Genomic DNA, 20,457 nt, shown 5'->3' on the forward strand with positions numbered 1-20,457 from the left:
AATCTTTCACCCTTCACATGCGGTTGTTCCTGCTTGGCAAAACATAGCACTGGGTAATACCAGTCTTTCCTGTTTTATACTTATTGGTAAATATGGATGGAACAAAACCTCTATAATGTATTGACTTTAAATTCTTGGCTAGTACCCAGTGACTTTAAATTTATTGTTTAGTACTGCCCACCTGTTTGGTTCTTTCCACTCCTATTTGCTTGGATGATCATGTCTTTTCCTTGTTCTCAGATTTTCAAAATTTTCTTTTTTTATTCTTCCTCTTAGCTGGAGAACTAGCTTTCCATTTCTCAAAGAAAATACAAATAATCTCCCTATTGCCTGCTTATTACATCATTATTATGAATTATTTGTCTTTTTTCTCCCTTTATCAAAAGCTATTTTTTCCAGTTGTTGATTAAAGCCATCCCTTGTCATCCTACTCCTTCCCCACCTCCCCGAGTACTGAGGCTCGAACTCAAGGATCACACTCTCACTAAGCTTTTCCCTTCCTTACAGCATGCACTCTTCCACTTAAGCCACATCTCCAATTCTGATTTTTGCTGTTTTTTGGGGAGATCAAAATCTCTTGGATTTGTCTGTCCAGGCTGACTTTGAACCACCATTCCCAGATTTCAGCCTTCTGAATAGCTATGATTATAGGTGTAAGCCCCAGGCACCTAGACCCTTTTCACTTTCTTAAGGACACTGGTTCTGTAATTGTTCTTTTCTCCTTTTCTAGATCACTGTCAACAGCATAAAAGAATTGTAGTTTCTCTCATTTAAAAGAAACTCTTTCTTTCTAGCTACCATCCTATATCTTTCACTTGTACCAGATTACACAAAAGGTTACTTATATTTACTTCTCCAGTTCTTCCCCCTTGCTATTTTATAGCTTCATTGAGATACAATTTGCTTATGAAATTTGCTCATTGATAATGTCACTTCAGTGATTATTGGTGTATCTATCATTTCAATCCAAGTTTAGAGCAAGTCCATCACCTAAAAAAATTCTCTTCTGTCCCTTGGCAGTCAGTCTCCATTCCTAACCCCAGCACTAAGTAATCACTGATCTGCTTTTTGTTTCTACACATTTGCATTTGGGAATTTGTACAAATGGAATCATATATAGTTTGTTTTACAATATAAATGTAGTCATTTGCTACTGGTTTCTTTAGCATGTTTTTGAAGTTAATCTGTGTTGGTCATTTATCAAGATGTCTTCTTTTTATTGCTGAATACTTTTTTTTTTTTTTTTTTTTTTTGGCCAGTCCTGGGCCTTGGACTCAGGGCCTGAGCACTGTCCCTGGCTTCTTCCTGCTCAAGGCTAGCACTCTGCCACTTGAGCTACAGCGCCGCTTCTGGCCGTTTTCTGTATATGTGGTGCTGGGGAATCGAACCTAGGGCCTCGTGTATCCGAGGCAGGCATTCTTGCCACTAGGCTATATCCCCAGCCCAGAATACTTTTTTTTTTGGTCCTAAGTTTTATTTAAATAGTGGAATCCTATTTATCCCCATGAATTTGGGTTGTCTTACTTTGCATTTATGATACTTAAAGATCTACTGCATATCTATTTGAAGATAGTAATAAATTCTATCATTTTATTATTGAAAATTTCTGTATGAAAATACCACATCTTGTTTATCTGTTCATGAAATGGACATTTGAATTCTTTTTACTCTTTAACTTTTATGAGTAATGTTACTATGAACGCTTATGTACAAGTCTTGATATGGACAAATGTTCTTATTTCTGTTGAGTAGATACCGAGGAAAGGAATTGCTGGCTTTATCATCCATTTACAGTTAGTTTTTGGTATGAGATAAAAATCTAAGTCTTTTTTCTGAATATATGGATATTCATTTGTCCTAGCACTGTTGTCGAAAGATTATCTTTTTTCTTTCATTGAATTGTCTTTTCACCTTTGTTGAAAATTAATACCTGGGGTATATGGAGGGATTATTGACATCTTGTGACGATTTTACGCCCTAGAACTTCCTTTTAAGACCTCAGAGGGCCCATTGGACCATTGGTTTCTCCAGCTAGGACTGTAACCTCAAAATAGTGGAAATTCAAAATTGCTGTAATTAAATGCAACAAACCAAGTCCTTTACAACTGTGGAAACTAAACTGCTGGTTTTCAAGGCCTATTCCACCCTGGTTGATCTATTTGTATTTTGGGGGCTTGATGGGAGGGATGGGGGAAGAATAGCTCCAGACAAGCTGCAGTATGAATTGTTCTGATGCAAAGTTAAGTGATTTTCAAAAGTAAATATTTCTTTATTGTATGGCTTTGGTTGATTTCCAGGGTGCAAAAAAGTCATATTTCTATTCTGTTTTTGAACAATTCCAGTATGGCTTCTGCTTCCATGATTTCACTGAAATTACTTGTTATGGTCAGCTGTGGTTTTTCACATTGCTCAATCCAATAGTTATTTCTTAGTCTGTTTAACTTGACCTATCAGCAATATTTGATACAGTGATTACTCTGTCTCAAGTAAAGTTTGGTTTTTAGAATACTACTGTTTTTTCGTGGTTCTGTCATTGCATGGTCAGTCTATTTTAGTGAATTTCTTTTGATAACTCCTCATCTTTGTAACCTATAAAACTTGGAATGCTCCAGAGATTTTTATCTCATCTGAGGATATTGCTTCCCCTGCTGCCCTCTCGAGATATCAACCCCTCCCCCTGTTTTTATTTCCCATGTAACTCTGACCACTGGGCCTAGAGGTAGAGTACATGTCCTTTTTACTCTTTATTTGCAGCATTCAGATCAATCCTTGCGGCTCTAAAATTCTCTAGCTTTAAATAACATGTCATCAGATTGTGTTAATGACAAATCTTATTATAACTGCTGTTGATTGTGTTTCTTCATTCCCTATAATGATCTTCAATGCTCACTTGAGTTAGACCAAACTCCACAAGTTAAAGGCTTAGCTCTCCATAAGATTATTCTTACTCTAAATACCCCCAGCTGCAAGGATGGAGGTGCCTAGAATCACTCTCATTTTGCTAAATGGCTACAAATTGGAGGGTTCTTACTTACATCATCAGGTTTGGTAGTTCATGAGAACAACTCACAGAACTTAGGAAAGTATTATATTTAGTATTACAGTTTCATTGTAGCATAAATAATACAAACCAGAATCAGCCAAAAGAAGAGATGTATAGGACTGGGAAGTTTTGGGTATATTGTGTGTGTGTGTTTGTGTGTTGGGGTTTGAACTCAGAGTTTCATGTTTGTTAGATAGGTTCTCTACCACTGATCTGAACCTCCAACCCATTTTTGTGCTGGTTATTCTTGAGATAGGGTATGAGCCTGGAATACAATCTGCCTATTTAGGCTTCCCATCCTAGTTGGGATGACAGGTATATTCAATCATGCCCAGCACATTTGATTTTAGATTGAGTCTTTTGGACTTCTCTGCCCAGTTGGCTTGGAACCATGATCCTTTCAATCTCAGCCTTTTGCAAAGCTTAGATTGACAGGAACTTGCCAACTTTTCTGCCCTGGCTGGTCTTGAATTGTGATCCTCCCAACCTCAACCCCCCTTCTTTTGATAGCTTTATCCTGTGGGGGTCAGTACAGATAGATAACCCTGGTGTCTAATAATACACAGAGTACAGTATTGCCACCCAGAGAAGTTTATCTGTCTCTCAGCATCTACAGTTTTTATTGGAGCTTTAGTATGTAAGCATAATTGACCGAATTATTAGCTACTGTTCAATTTAATCTCTAGCTCTCATACTTACTCTAACCAAGTTGATATTGCATGGCTCAAAGCCCTAACCCTCTAGTTACATGGTTGGTTCTGTTACAGTCAAATCCCACCCAGAATCACAAACTACCTAGGGGGCCCACTATAATTCCTGCAACGAATAAAAAGGATTCTCCTATCACACAGGAAACTATTGACTATTTCCTAACAACTGGAAGACAAAGGTCAGCCAAATTCTTTTCTGTTTTTTTTTTTTTTAGTGCAGAATACCCCTTTCCCTTTTATTAATTTTCTTCCTCTCTCATGAGTATTACTTGTCATCCTAATCCTTGTTAATTTCATTCTCATAGATTTTTTCAACATTTGATCTTCTAGTTCTTTGAATTATCTCTTTCAGTAATCTTTCAATTTACTTCACCTTTTCATACTTATAACCTAGATTTTAACTAATAACTACAGAATCTCTATAATTTCAGTTTCATGCATCCACTGTCTGATCTTTCTAGTATTCTGATTTCAGTAATCATTGAATCCCACTATGACCTCTAATCGATTGATTGTACCATCATTTTATCCCCTTATATCTTTACTCTGTACCCTAATTGTTAGCTTAAATCAATAATAATTATTGTTGCACGTACTCTTTTTTTCAATTTATTTATTAATTAAACACAAATTTTTTTACAAGGTGTTGTGCAAAAAGGGTACAGTTACATAGTAGGGCAGTGTGTACATTTCTTGTGATATCTTACACCCTGTTTTTCTTTCCCTTCCTAGGTCAGGTAGACATATATACAATACACAATGTACCAAGAACATATACAGTAGCCACGTGGCCTGCGCCCAAGAAAATTTGCGCCTAGGGCTTTAAGTGTAATGTTGATATTAGACAATATGTCGACCGTAGTCTTTTTTTTTTTTTTTTTTTGGCCAGTCCTGGGGCTTGGACTCAGGGCCTGAGCACTGTCCCTGGCTTATTTTTGCTCAAGGCTAGCACTCTGCCACTTGAGCCACAGCGCCACTTCTGGCCATTTTCTGTATATGTGGTGCTGTGGAATTGAACCCAGGGCCTCACGTATACGAGGCAAGTACTCTTGCCACTAGGCCATGTCCCCAGCCCTCGACTGTAGTCTTATATGAACGTACATACATAGCTTTTGAGCTATTGTATTCCACTGAGAGGTCAATTTTTGACCTTTATATGTTGAGTAGTTGTTTGGTTTTAGTTACATAATGTTGGGTCGCTGCCCCAATCCTGTGGGAAATACCATTTGACAAGCAGTTTTTGGTTTCACAGACCTGGTCTCTACTGTCTCTCCGTCACCCCTTCTTAACAGTCATATACCAGGGAGATCATGCCCCCTTTGTTTTCTGTGTTCTAGGCTTGTCTCGCTCAATATTATTTGTTCAAGTTCTGACCATTTCCCTTGCACGTACTCTTGACCATATCTATATATAGTGATGGTGATGTGGCTTGAACCTAGGGCTTTGAACATATGAGGCAAGCCCTCTATCACTGAGATATATACTCTTTATTGATTCATTGGCCTTGCTAAGCCAAAACCACATTTCTGTTTGAATCCACCTTTCCACTCTTTTCATGCTTGTGCCCGATGAAGCTGAATGTGGTTAGTGAAAACACAACTTTACTGATTCATTTCACTTTAAATTTGTGACCACAAACCTCAAGTGGAACCATAATCCTGCCAGGTAATCATGTTATATATCTTTAAGCTAAGAGTGGGAAGATGGTTATTTCACACATTTTTCTCTCATCTTATGCTTCTAATACTTGTATACTTCCCATTCTTTTTCCTAGCTAATGATTTTTATTTCTACTTGACTAAAACCTTTGAAGGGAACTTCTATAGAAACCCACAATCACATTTTCCTTTCTTGTATTTGTAGTCATATATTGTGAGTTACTAGGATGGTTGTAAAGTGATGACTTTTTAACTCAACTATTTGCTTGTATTTATTAGTTAATCTTCTACCATAAAGACGAATCAGTCAGCTAAGCTTCCCTATCTACTTTCCTTAATCAACAGTATGAACTCAATAAATTGATTTTATTTGGTGGGCTATGATCTATTTCTATAATTTATTTTGATACTCTTTTTTTTTTTTTGGCCAGTCCAGCGCCACTTCTGGCCGTTTTCCATATATGTGGTGCTGGGGAATCGAACCCAGGGCCTCATGTATATGAAGCAGGCACTTTTGCCACTAGGCCATATCCCCAGCCCCTATTTTGATACTCTTATTATTCCTTACTTGGACAGTGGGAGCAGCTTCCAGCTGACTTCATATTATATGCTCTGATATTTCATTTTGATATTTCCATATATGCATGTAATATACTCACATCAAATTTATCCATTCTGTTATTCGTTCTTATCTTCTCTACCTCTTTTTTATTTTTATTTATTTATTTATTTATTTTTTGCCAGTCCTGGGGCTTGGACTCAGGGCCTGAGCACTGTCCCTGGCTTCTTTTTGCTCAAGGCTAGCACTCTGCCACTTGAGCCACAGCGCCACTTCTGGCCATTTTCTGTATATGTGGTGCTGGGGAATCGAACCCAGGGCCTCATGTATATGAGGCAGGCACTCTTGCCACTAGGCCATATCCCCAGCCCCCTGGCTTCTTTTTGCTCAAGGCTAGCACTCTGCCACTTGAGCCACAGCACCACTTCTGGCTGTTTTCTGTATATGTGGTGCTGGGGAATTGAACCCAGGGTTTCATGTATACGAGGTAAGCACTCTTTCCCACTAGGCCATATCTCCAGCCCCTCTACCTCTTTTTTAAGAAAGAATATTTACATTTTACTTGTCTATATATACCTATAAAGTTCTTGAATCATACTCATCTTCCCATAACCCACTCCTCCCTTCTTGCACTGTTTCCATCCCAAACAGTTCCCTTTTTACATTCATGTCATTTTAAAATCAATGAAATTAGGATAGATCAGTTTATGATTTTTAAAAAAAATTCACATATATAATTTTGGAAAGGTTATTTAACATATTTCAGCATCAATTTCCAACTCTATATACATGTTTAACAAAAAAGCTTGGTCTTTTACATACAGGCCAAGTGTCTTATGGCTTAACAAATGGTTGAGGCTCAGGAACAGATTTGAGGGTATAATATTGAAGGAATTAGATGTGATCTTGTCATTTATATCAGTTTTTCTTTTTTTTAAAGGTCTAGAATCTGCATATGAAAGAAAACAGGCAATAGTTTTCCAAGTCTGGCTTATTTCACTTAACATTGTGGTTTTCTATCCATTTTCATCTAAATGACATAATCTCATTCCTCTCTATGGATGAATAATATTCTATTATGTATATATACTAAATTTTCTTTTTCTGTTTTTCAGTGGATGAGCACTTTGACTTATTTTCCAGCCTGGCTATTGTTAATAGTGCTGCCATAAATACTAACGCAAATTCTACCGTATATATGCCCTTGAGTAGTGTATTTATTAATAGATTGCAGATATTTTTCTCTCATTCTGTAGGTTGTTCTTCATTTTGGTATTTGTTTCTTTTGATATGCAGAAGGTTCCTAATTTAATACAATCCCATTTGTCAGTTCTTTTTATTTCCTGAATGATTGTTTTATTGAAAAAGTCATTGTTCGTTTCTATACCTTACCTTAGTATGTTTGCCCTTGTAGTTTCCAAGTTTCAGATCTTTGAGCCATTTTGAGCTCAGTTTTGTACAGAGTGAGAAATTGGACTCTAATTTCAAGTCTTCTCTATGTGTGCCACCAATTTTTCGAACAGTATTTGTTGAAGAGACTATCTTTTCTTTAGTATATATTATAAGTATCTTTTATGAAAAGTAGATAAATGTAACTAACTATGTGCATTTATTTTAGGTCTTCCACTGGTCTACATGTCTGTTTTGGTGCCAGTACCATGCTATTTTTGTTGCTATAGCTTTGTAATATAGTTTGAAATCAAGCTTTTTTGTACCCCAGTGCTTATATTTTGCATAGAATTGCTTTGATTATGTTTTATGGTAACATGAGTTTTGTTATTGATTTTTCCATTTCTGTGAAGGATAACATTTGGGATTTTGATGGGAACTGAATCTGTAGATTGCTTTTGGAAGTATAGCCATATCCACAATATTTTGCTGATCCATAAACCTGGGATGTATTTCTGTCTTCTAATATCTTTTTCAATATTTTATTATTCTTATAGTAGAGAGTCTTGTTTATTTCTAGGTGTATTTTTTGAGACTTTTATGAATGGGATTGTTTTTCTCATTTCTTTCTCAAACTGTTCTTTATTCTTGTTTAGAAAAGTTGCTGATTTTTTTTTTTTTTGCTATTCCTGGGGCTTGAACATGGGGCCTGGGCACTGTCCCTGAGCTTCTTTTGCTCAAGGCTATCACTCTACCACGTGAGCTATAATGCTACTTCCAGCTTTTTCTGTTTATGTACTACTGAGAAATTGAACCCAGGGAGGGCTTCATGCATGCTAGACAAGCACTCTTACCACTAAGCTAAGCCACATTCCCAGCCCAGCTACTAATTTGTGTGTGTGTGTATGTATGTGTAGTGATTTTGTATTCTTTTACTTTTTTTTTGCATGTACCAGAATTCGAACTCAGGATCTTACATTTACTCAGCTTGCTTTCATCACTAGTGCTTTACCACTTGAGTTCTACCTCTAGCCCAGCTTTTTGTTGGTGATAAAGTCTCATGGACTTGCCTGCCCTAGCTGGTTTCAAACCTTAACCCTCTGGACCTCAACCTAATGAATAGATAGGTGCAAGCCACTGCTGTCAGCTATTTTAAGCACCTGTTAAGTATATAGGATCTTATCTTGTAGTTAGTGGTAATTTGACTTTTTACTTTTCTATATGTATTCCTTCTATTTCTTTCTCTTACCTTACTGCTCTAGGACTGATGGTTATTCTGAGTACTTCCTTGATTTCTAGAGCCATGTGGTGCTCCAGGCTCATTTTTCTGCATTCCTACTTGAATAATCAGACATTTCTCTATGGAGCCTTGGGTTGTATATTTCTTACTTAAGTATGATTTACAAGGAATAAAATATAACTATATTAATGTTCAGTTTAATGAACTTTGACAGTTGTATATGCAATCTGTGTCCCCAAACAAGATATGGAACATATTTATCATCTAATAAAGTTCCCATATGCCTCTTTTTACCCAGTTTCTGCCTTGTATGCCTACCAAGAAATAATCTTAAAAAAAACTTTTTCTTATAGTTTTGCCAATTCTTATTTTATGGACAAGAATTACATATTAAATATCTTTTGGTTTGGCTTCTGTATCAGTTTGAGTCTAGTCATGAAGGAGAAACTATACAATAATTTGAATAGGGAACATTTAATATAAAGAATTGTTAACTATAAGAAGGAATTAGAGTAGCTAGGAAGAAGGGATATAGAATTAGTAGATATAATGAGAAGCCCCTACTCTATATTGAGAGAGACTGCTCAAAAGGACTGCTCCCTCAGTCATGGCTGACAACTAGACTTATTGGAAAAGGCATGTTATACCTCACTGAATGGCATTATGGTGCCTGATAGCAGACTTTTTCTTTAAATCTATACTCCAAAACTTGGCAGAAATCCACCGAGCCAAGGAAAATTCTACAGGTGCTTACCAAAGTTGCTCTACTAGGAAACCACTGGAGGGAAGATGCTTTTAGAAGGTCCTGACTGTTGGCTCCTCCTGGCTGTCATGCAGTATAACCGCAGGACACTGAAGTTACCTGTGGTGTAATAAGCAGCTTGATGACAGAGACTATCTGTGCTATAGGAACCAAATGCTGGAGAAGCCATGTGCATGAGAACCCAGAAACAAAACCTTTGCTTCCTTCCTGTTTCATAGCTTTATAGACTGGTAGATAATGGTTTTGGTTCACACTTCTTGTGTTAATTCCTTTTTAAAAATAGCATATACATGCAAATTTTCTTCTTTGCTTTTAGTTCATACAAAAAAGATAGCATACTCTAATGCTCTTATACATTTTTCATTTAATAACATCTTTTACTATTTTGTAGAGGTCTCTATTATTGTGGACAGCTATATGCTACTATAATGAATATTCACTTGTGTATATACTTTGATTTTGGAATATTGTCTCTGTTGAATCCTGGTTAGAATTTTTCTCTTATTCAAGTGAAAATGTACTTATAAAGGACTATAGTGCCCTCCATGCTGCTAAATACAGTAGTTCTTAGTCCTTGGTCCTTGTCTCCAAAAGAGTCTATACTCACTCTCTGGATCTCATTTATTTTATTTATGTATTTATTTTTGCATTACTGACTATTGTACTTAGGGCCTTGTATATGATACCATTGGAATTGTGCTGCTAATCCTTACTCAGCATTAATATCTTTATTTACAGTCTTTTAAAATCAGCTTTCTGTCTAACAAAATGCTTGATGAATCAACTTAAGAAGAGAAAAGGTTTATTGTGATTCCGTTTTAGAGTTTTTCAGTTGGTCCTGAAATGAAGCAGCATGTCATGAATGAGGCATTACTGTTTCACTGATGCCTCCACCCCATTTTTTTTGCTGTACTTATTTTTTAGATAGAGTCTCATGGTTTTGCTTGGACTACCTGTCCTCATACCTGTGCTGCCTGCATAGCTTGGATTACAAGTGTACACTACCATACCTGCCTTCCTTGTGGGTTGAGATGGAACCTTGCTAATAGCTAGCTTCAAAACTTAATCCTCCCAATCTCTGCCTTCTCAGTAGCTGGGATTATAGATTGCACCACTATGCTGGCCAAATGCTATTTAATTTGAGGCATGGTGTCCTTTCATTTAGGAAGCTTGTCATTTTTGTATGCGTAAGTGATTTTTCTGTTGTTCAGGGATTTTAGAATTTGTATTTGACTTTATGAAGCCTCTCTACTGTAGATTTAAAATAGCCTACATTTTAAAATGCCTGTTTAAAATATAATTATACTTTTGAGGCTAATTTCCTGAACTGTCACTCAGAGCAATTTTTAGTGATTCTTTATTTTATCCCTTTGATAGACTTCTATGAACTGAACATTTTGCCAGAAGAAAATCTAGACAGTAGTTTTTAATGCTTGAATGCACATGAAGATTACTGGAGAAATTGGTAGAGAAAATAGGATTTTAATTGTTCTTGGAAGATTCACGGGGAGAGGAATATTAAAGAATAGGACTGGAATATTTTGTAAAGGGATTTTTTTAATGATAAAGTCTCAGGTGGGAGAAAGAGAGCTGGGAAAGTGTAGGTAGGTGGGATTAAATAAGTAAGTGGAACTGGATGCTGGTGGCTCACGCTTGTAATCCTAGCTACTCAGGAATCTGAGATCTGAAGATTACACATCAAAGTCAGCCCGGGGGAAAAAATCTGTGAGACTCTTATTTCCAATGAACCACCAAAAGCCAAAGTGGAGTTATGAATCAAGTGGTAGAGCATTAGCTTTGAGCACAAAAGCTCAGGGATAGCACCCTGAATTCAAACCCTGGGACCAGCAAAAAAGAAAGGAAGGAAAAGAAGGGAGAGAGAGATGGAGGAAAGGTAGCATAGGAAGGAAGGAAAGAAAGAAACAAAGCAGGTCCACTGAAATTCTGCCCTTAAAAGTTTATCACTAATTTTCTTTATTTTTAAATTATCTTTTAAGTAGTTGTACAAAGAGATTTCTATTCAACATGTCAGTTTATGAGTATAGTACATCTGGGTCAATGCCATCCTTGGCATCAATCCTTCATCTCTTGCAACCCCACCTGCCACTTGATTTTATTTTCATATTCTGTTTTGATCTTACCTTGACATTTTCTGTCTTGTTCTCTGATTATTTTGTTATTTTTCCTAACCATTTCATGCAGCACTCTGAACTCCATTATATTAGGATCCAGAAAATTATCTTCTTTTGACTGTCACTTTGTAATTTATTTTAAGGTCAGCATTCAGTTTTTAAGAAAGCATTTTCTTACTCATGATCTGATCTGTTACTAACTCTTCATTTAAAATTTTACTTCATTGGAAATAGAATCCATTTCTACTTGTATTTATCTCCTTCCCCACTTGCACCTTATTTTTCTAATTTCTCACAGATGTCTTAAGTTCATATAGTGTATTCTGTAATATTAGGCATTAGTAGCTTGCATATTGAGGTTTCAAGGATGTTGTAAATATTAGTGAATTGTAAATATTAGTGAAATGTAAACTTTAATAATAGAATGTTTACCTAATTATGTTTTTGTTCGTTTCTGCCTTATCAAGGACACCTTTCATGATTAAAACTATTCATTTTTGATCATCACTTATATTATTTTTATCTTAATGAATATAGTACCTATTTCTTTATAACTGGGTTTTATGTTTGTTAGTTGACATCTCACTGTTTCATTACTTTACTGATAAATAATTTAACATTACTTCACAAATGAGTAATTTAACACTGCTGTTAAATGAGAAGTTTGTGGGAATAATTGCCTTTGCTGATCTGGTTGTTGGATCCTTTTCCTAGATCTTTTTACATGCTCAGTTAGGATTGTGTTCAGCGGAATTTAACAGAAACCCACGTACACTGGCTTAATCAAATAGGAAGATTTCCCGCTCCATCAGATAGTTAGGAATCTGGATATAGGCAGTCCAAATTTATGGAAGTTCTGCAGTGGCATCTGGGATAAGTTTCCTCCTGAAAGGTTCTTCTCTGGTGTCCTTGAAAGTAGTTTTTCCCTGTGATTGCAAGACGATTATTCCCTCTCTAGATATCTTGCTATTTATCAACAAAATAATTTTCCTTAGAGCTTTTGCCATAATCCTTATGCTTTCATATCATTCGTTATGATTTTGTACTTATTGATAATAAGATGCAATGGAGCCAGATAATTTGTTAGGCACAACACTGCCTTATCCAAAATTAATGTTCTGTTAATAAGGAAGACAGTGGGAAGTTTGACTAGATAACTAAGAAAGCAATTACACATTTCTTCTTCTTCTTCTTCTTCTTTTTTTTTTTTTTTGCCAGTCCTGGGGCTTGGACTCAGGGCCTGAGCATTGTCCCTGGCTTCTTTTTGCTCAAGGCTAGCACTCTGCCACTTGAGCCACAGCGCCACTTCTGGCTTTTTCTGTGTATGTGGTGCTGAGGAATCAAACCGAGGGCTTCATGTATATGAGGCGAACACTTTACCACTAGACCATATTCCCAGAAATTACACATTTCTGTTGCCTAAAAGAAGCCCTTGAAATTTAGGTGGTATTCTTTTGTTTTGGTCAGTGTGGGGTTTGAATTCAGGACTTAGGCTTTGTCTCTGCCACTTCCAGATACCTAGTGCTTTCATTGGAGGCAAGAATCTCATGGACTTTTCTGCCCAGGTTGGCTTCCAACAACAGTCCTCAGATCTCAGTCTCCTAAGTTGCTAGGATTACAGGTGTAAGCCATTAGCACCTGGCAAGTGGTATTCCTTTTTTTTAATTTTAATTTTTATCATCAAGGTGCTGTACAGAGAGAGGGCTTACAGTTAAATATGTAAAGTAGTGAGTACATTTCTTGTCAAACTTGTTACCTCCTCCATCATTTTTCTCCCACCTTCCTTCCTCTCCAGTCCCCCCCTCCCTCCAGAGTTATACAGTTGGTTTGCATCATATTGTCTTTTAAGTATTGCTGTTGCATTGGTTCTCTTTTTACCCTTTGTCTCACTATGTTGATGTTCGCTTTCCCTTCCCTGATTCAGAAAAACATATATACAATACCCAGGGTACCAAAATCAAATGCAGTGACAGCAGGGGCTAAACCATAGGGAAGAAAAACAAAAAAAATAATTTCACATAGTGCATTAAAAATAACAACACCAATGATAAACTGCTTATTTCCATAACTTGAAGTTCATTTCACTTAGCATCATCTTATGTGATCATATGTACATAGCTATTGAGCCACTGGAAAAACAGATAAGCTAAGTGTTTGTAAGTCATATATCAAGTCCTCACAGAAGCGAAGATAGGGATATAGTTCATTTCGAAAGCCCATTACTCTTCAATTTCATATAATTTTTAATTGTTTTTCTACTTAGCAGTATGTTTTAAATATTTTGTACAAATACTATATGGAATACTTTAAATGTGATGCTGGTTTTAGACCTGGTTTTGGGCGTTTAGAAGTATGTAAGTGCCACAGTCTGTGATTCACTTAAAACGTGTTTTTGCTTAGTGAAGGTAATAGTTTTTCTTACAAGAGAAGGTTCAAATATCTGGGAATTTTTTTTATTAGGTTACATTAGTTATACAGAGGAGGATTTCACTGTTATAATTCTACACATATTTACAATATGTTCCCATCTATTCTACTTTTTCTATCTCTCTTGGGAACATTTTTTAAAATAGTGTGCAATTAGGGCTATAGAATTCAGACAAAAATAATGAGATTTTCACTGAGTATAATTTAGTTACCCTTAATTTACAAATTCACTTCAGCTTTGCAACTTCTTTTACAAGACAAAACCAGCACAGGCTCCAGTTATTCAACATAGCCCATAAGCTGAGCATCAGAATAGAAGGAAGCAGAGATACTGCAGGATAGTGAAAAGGAGCCAGATGTTTTTGTGTAAACATCCCTTTAGCTCAGGAATTGTACTAGGAATTGTTTTCCTTACTCAAAAGCATATAGTAGACGCTTGGCTAACATTTGTTTACTTAACTTCTAATTAATCTCACTATTTGGTAAACTTCCATTACACTTAGAATTTCTCTTATGATTATTAGCATCTTCTGTTGTGAATTGTGCTTGGGTTCATTTCTTCTTAACACTCATCACCAAACTAAATGCTATTTTGGGCAGGAGCTACTTATTGACCTTTAAAAAATTTCCTGTAATGCCTTTGTAAGGACTTGTACTTGGTTTGATTTTAGTAAACACCAAATAAACAGAAGATCATCAGACATTTTCTTATTAGGTTAATGATAGAAAGAGAATTGAAGCAGTCATACTGTTTGTTATGTAACATATCCTAGAGAAGCATTGCTAATCCCAGGAATACAGTTTTAAGGAATTTTAGCTAATATATGTTACTAAAATAAAAGGTTTCCTGTTTTTATATGTATTTGGTTGTTTTTGATGCTATTTCTAAGATAGGTTAGTGTGTGGACTTCTCTAACATAGCAGTTTAATTATAACTTCAGAGCCATGCTCGACGTGTTCCTTATAAGACTTAGAGAAACAGGGGAAGCACTTGAGGCAGGAAGTAATGGTGACTGTTCTGGAAATGTGCCTCTTTTCAATTGGCCTTTAACTGAACTGGGGACGAAAGGTTTTAGTGTAACATTAAAATATTTCATTAGGAAATGAGTGAATAGAAATAATCCAAAAATTAATCTTTTCAAAGGTGAATTTGGACATTTTTGAATACATGTTACTGGTTATACAATTGGGACATTGTAGATTGATGTGGTAGACAGTCATCTTGAAAGCCAAGGATTTGTTTAAGAGAGTTTTTTCACTCTTTGTTCTCTGGGATTTTTATCTGCTTTGTTGGGATTCACAGAAAATTTATACTGACTTAATAAAATCTAGACTGAATAATACTTTAGATATGATGAAAATATTTGGATAGCTATGTGAATGCAGTATGTGCCACACTGAATCTTACTTATCTAAATAAAAACTTTATTAAATACTTCAAAGTTTTTTTAAATTACAAAAGTAAAATTTATATATTTAATAAGTTTAGTCATATCTCCTTTTCAGTTCCACATTCATCTTCTATAGAAATTGTGCAACATTTTTTGTATTCTGTCACAAGTCTGTCCCTCAGTTCTAAATATATACATCTTCTTAAACACATATTTAAAAAATTGTTATAAAATTATATAGTGTATGTCTCTGATTTTTTCATTGAACAATAAAACTTGAGAGCTTTTTTAACATAGATGTACCATATTAAAAAATCCTGCATCAGTGAGAGGCAGGAGAAAATGAGGGAGGAGGTAACAAGTTGGATAAGAAATGTACTTACCTTACATATGAAACTGGAACCCCTCTGTACTTCACTTTGACAATAAAGAAGAAGAAAAAAACCCAAGCATTGTATTCCATAGTTATAGAAGCTCATGTGCCAAAATCAACTGTTTAAGTTAGTAGACCTTAATTGGTTCTTAATTGTCTTTGTCTTTACCTCCTTCCTTTTTTTGCTTGTCCTGGAGCTTGGACTCAGGAGCACTGTCTCTAGCTTTTTTTTTTTTTTTTGGCTCAAGGCTAGCACTCTACCTCTTGAGCCACATTACCACTTCTGGCCTTTTCTGTTTATGTGTTGCTAAGGAATCCAATGCAGGGCTTTGTGCATGCTAAGCACTGTATCGCTAAGCCATATTCCCAGCCCCACCTTCCATTTTTTTTTTGTGTGTGTGTGCGCGCGTGTGTGTGTGGGGGGTGGTACTGTGTGATTTGAATTTATACTTGTTTAAGCAAGCACTCTACCACCTGAGCCATTCCCTCAGCCTTCTTTGTTTTTGTTGTTTTTCAAATAAGATCTTGTGTTTTTGCTTTGGCTAGCTTAGACTATGATCCTTCTATAATATGCCTTTTCCCTAGCTTGGTTGATTGGCCTTTACCACCATGTCTAGCTTATTGATTGGTACCAAATCTTGTTAACTTTTTGTCTGAACTGGCCTTGAATGTGATCCTCCTCATCTCTGTCTCCCAAGTAACTGGGATTATAAGCATGAGCTACCATACCTGGCCTTCCCTCTATTCTTTCATGTCTCTTCCCTCCCTCCCTCCCTCCTTCCTTTCTTCCTTCCTCCCTCCCTCCTTCCCTTCCTCCCTTCTTCCCTCCCTCCCTCTCTCCTTTCCTTCCTCCTTCCTTCTTCCCTCCCTCCCTCTTTCCCTCCCTCCCTCTGCCCCTCTTTTCCTTGCTACTTTTTCTCCATCTCTCCCTTTCTTTCTTCCCTTCCCTCTCCTCCTTTTCCCTCCCCTCCATCTCTTTGTTCATATTCCTAAGCCTATTTAATACACAATATAAGTGATTTAAATTATTTTATACGTAATTCAAGCAATAGGAATTTTGTTTTTGAGTAAACTAAAGAACTTGAAGCAGTAGTGCTGGTTGGACAAGTATAGGTAAGAAGGCTCAGTCCTGCTATACTCTTTTTATTTGAAACCTGTTACTCTGAGAAAGGGAGGACTTTCACTTCTCCCTTAAGTAATAGAGTAAGTTAATAGAGTATGTCCATATATCCCTCTGTCACTCTGAGGCATTGTCATGCTACCTAGAATTTTTTTTGTAGGCATCCTTAATGTATGACATATCAGAATTTTGATTAAATTTCCTGGTCTAAAGGAAGCTTTATCATTCTAATACTTAGTTCTGTTGAACTAAGGTACATTTCCTTTTCTTTCCACTATAATTCCTTAGTACCATGTTTCCATCTCCTTGCAGTATGTTATTCTTGTATTTTTGACCTAGATATAGTATAGGCAAAATCCATGGTCAGAGGCTTCTACATTAAAGTCTATATAGTACAGGGCACTTGTTCATTCATGTATTTCACTTGTATTTGAGAATGAACTGATGATCCTATCCTAAGGCATCGTGCATCTTTTCTGTGTTATTATTATGTCCCTCTCACTTGAGAGATTGTGACATATGTTGCTAAATGTGGACAGAGAATGAGATGATTTTTTTTTGCCTCCATTTGAGAGTACTATTGACTCATCTAATGATATCAGGGTTGACCATGAGGTTGTTTTCTCTTCAACAATTCTGATACTGAGTTGATTGTACACTGTAAGCTGGAAAGTATTCCTCTGTATTATTTGGGAGTCCTTCTGAAATAGTGTGTAGCTAGATAACTGTAGTACTTTATGGAATTTTTTCATTAATAGGTACATTTTTGCCGTTCTCAATAGAGAACTTTACCTTTGAGACTCTTATTGAAAGTTATGTTTTCTTTCTCCCATTTAATGCTGTGTGACACTTCAAATCCTCCCTTTTCATACCAGTATAGCCTATCCTCATTTGGGAGCACTGTCTCAAGTTTTAAGATATCAGAGCTTTGCTATATATATCTACAGAACTCAGATGATCTCCACTCCTAGTACTTTATGGATGGAATGTTAAGCCTTAGTGGGTTAGGGATGGAACCTAGTGATTATGCACTGTTACTAATAACTACCAAAACCACAGTTTAGAGGTTATTGTTGTTGCTTTGTGATATTCAGTTTAATGTTGGTAAGAGCATGTATGGGTTTTTAAAAAAGAAAGGAATATGTATTTGTAAGTGGACAAATTCCGTATATATGGTGCCTGTATGCGGGCTTGTCCAAGCACTGGGCCTGAGTGCTCTCCCTTAATTTTTTGTTCTCAAAGCAACTGTTATACAACTTGAGCCACAGCTCGTCTTCCAGCTTTCTGCTAGTTAATTGGAGATAAGAGTTTCACTTTCCTGCCTAGACTAACTTTGAGCCACAATCCTCAGATCTCAGTTTTCTTAGTAGCAAGGATTATAGGCATGAACCATTGGAACCCAGCTTCCTTAAATTTCTTGATAAACAATTAGCCTGGTGATAAATCTCTGTGTTTTTGGTGTGTGTTTGTATTGGTTAATTGTCCTGGAAGAAAATGTAAACCTCCTAAAATGACCAAAATTTAAGTGTCTTTTTCTAGATGTCAAGTACCATGCTAGTTCCTAAATGTTACATATTTAATTTCACAACTGTGTTAGCTTTCCATCCTGTGACAGTTAGCTTTCAATCCTGTGACCAAGTACCTGAATTAAATAGCTTACAAGGAGGAAAGATTTATTTTGGCTTATGGCTTCAGTGATTTCAGTCTGATTGCTTGGCCCCATTGCTTTGGGCCTGTGGCAAGGTATAGCATCATGATGGAAGCAAAAAGAGGAAGGAGCTGAGGTCTCAACCTCCCTTTTAAGAGCATATCCTTTTGACCTAACTTCCTCTAACTAAGCCACATTTCTCAAGAGTTTCTGCTGTCTTCTAACAGTGTCATCACCCTTAAGCTTTTTTAGGACATTTCAGATCCAAACCTTAACAATATCTATAAGCAATGGAGAGTTTAAGTAGCCTGCCCAATATCATGTAACTAGGAAGTGATAAGTCAGGGATTCCATTCTTTTTTTTTTTTTTTCAAATTTTTATTATCAAACTGATGTACAGAGAGGTTACAGTTTCATACGTTAGGCATTGGATACATTTCTTGTACTGTTTGTTACCTTGTCCCTCATACCCCCTTCCCCCCTCCCCCTTACCCTTTCCCCCCCTGAGGTGTTCAGTTCACTTACACCAAACAGTTTTGCAAGTATTGCTTTTGTAGTTGTTTCTCTTTTTTTACCCTGTGTCTCTCAATTTTGGTATTCCCTTTCAGTTTCCTAATTCCAATACCAGTATACACAGTTTCCAATATACTCCGATAAAATTACAGAGACAGTGTAGGTACAACCACAGGAAGGTGATATAAGAACATCATCAATAATAGAAGCTACAGATACTCATGGGATGTTGAAAGTAGTTACAACTGTGATATAACAATTGTCTCCATAACATGGAGTTCATTTCACTTAGGATCATCGTATGTGTTCATAAGGGTATAGCTATTGGGCCTTGTGGTGCTCTGCTATGACTAGCCTAAACCTGTACTGATTATTCCCAATAAGGGAGACCATAGAGTCCATGTTTCTTTGGGTCTGGCTCACTTCACTTAGTATAATTTTTTCCAAGTCTTTCCATTTCCTTACAAATGGGACAATGTCATTCTTTCTGATAGAGGCATAAAATTCCATTGTGTATATGTACCACATTTTCCTGATCCATTCGTCTACGGAGGGGCATCTGGGTTGGTTCCAAATTCTCGCTATGACAAATTGTGCTGCGATGAACATTGCTGTGCTGGTGGCATTACTGTGATTTTGTTTGTGGTCTTTTGGATAGATACCCAAAAGTGGGGCTGCTGGGTCATAGGGCAGTTCTATATTTAGCCTTCTGAGGAATCTCCATACTGCTCGCCAGAGTGGCTGAACCAGTTTACATTCCCACCAACAGTGAAGTAGGGTTCCCTTTTGGCCACATCCCCTCCAACAACTGTTATTGTTAGTTTTCTTGATATATGACATTCTTACTGGGGTGAGATGGAATCTCAATGTTGTTTTGATTTGCATTTCTTTTATGGCCAGTGATGTAGAGCATTTTTTTCATATGTCTCTTGGCAATTCTCAATTCCTCATCAGAGAAGTCTCTTTGTAAGTCTTTAGCCCACTTGATGAGGGGGCTATTGGTTCTTTGCAGTTTTGTTTTGGAAGAAGGTAATTTTTTTAGTTCTGCATATATTTTAGATATGAGGTCTTTGTCCGTTGAATGGCTGGTAAAGATCTTCTCCCAGTCTATGGGCTTTCTGTTTATCTTGCGAGCTATGTCCTTTGCCGTGCAGAAGCTCTGAAGTTTGATGCAGTCCCATTTGTCCAACCTTTCTTTGATTTGTAGCCTTTCTGGGTCTTTGTTAAGGAAGTTCCGTCCTGCGCCAAGGAGCCCAAGTGTTTCTCCTACTTCTTCCTTTAGTGTTTTCAGGGTGTCTGTTTTGATTTCGAGGTCTTTAATCCATTTGGAATTGATTTTGGTGCAGGGTGATATATAAGGATCTAGTTTTAGTTTGTTGCATGTGTTGAGCCAGTTTTTCCAGCACAATATGTTAAAGAGGCTATCCTTCTTCCAAACTATTGTTTTAGCTCCTTTATCAAAGATTAAGTAGGCGTAGTTCTGTGGGTTCA

General features: G+C 36.6%; 1 protein-coding gene across 6 annotated transcripts in view; it reads left to right on the forward strand.

The window, feature by feature from the left end:
* Window positions 1–20,457, forward strand: part of Tanc2 (tetratricopeptide repeat, ankyrin repeat and coiled-coil containing 2) — a 251,669-nt gene that overhangs the window by 14,710 nt on the left and 216,502 nt on the right. The window lies entirely within an intron of this gene.

This window comes from Perognathus longimembris, chromosome 17 (assembly GCF_023159225.1).
Source record: "Perognathus longimembris pacificus isolate PPM17 chromosome 17, ASM2315922v1, whole genome shotgun sequence".
Classification (NCBI taxonomy): domain Eukaryota; kingdom Metazoa; phylum Chordata; class Mammalia; order Rodentia; family Heteromyidae; genus Perognathus; species Perognathus longimembris.